Consider the following 347-nt stretch of genomic DNA (forward strand, 5'->3'; position numbering starts at 1 on the left):
ATTCTGGACACCGATGCGAGCAATGTGTCGATTGGTGCAGTCCTCAGTCAGATCCAGGATGGAACTGAGCGACCAATTGGGTACGGCAGTCGTGTACTGACGAAAGCTGAGCGCAACTACGATGCTAGCGATCGTGAGGCCCTTGCTCTGGTCTATTTTGCGGAGTATTTCAGGCACTACTTGTTGGCACGACCATTTGTTGCCAGGACGGACAATACTGCGTTGACTGCACTCCGGAACCTGAAGGAACCCCGCGGACGGAAAGCACGTTGGCTTGACTGTTTATCCGAATATGAATTCCGGGTCGTCCACCGTCCAGGTCGCCAACATCTGAATGCTGATGGTCT

This window comes from Sycon ciliatum, chromosome 7 (assembly GCF_964019385.1).
Source record: "Sycon ciliatum chromosome 7, ocSycCili1.1, whole genome shotgun sequence".
Classification (NCBI taxonomy): Eukaryota; Metazoa; Porifera; class Calcarea; order Leucosolenida; family Sycettidae; genus Sycon; species Sycon ciliatum.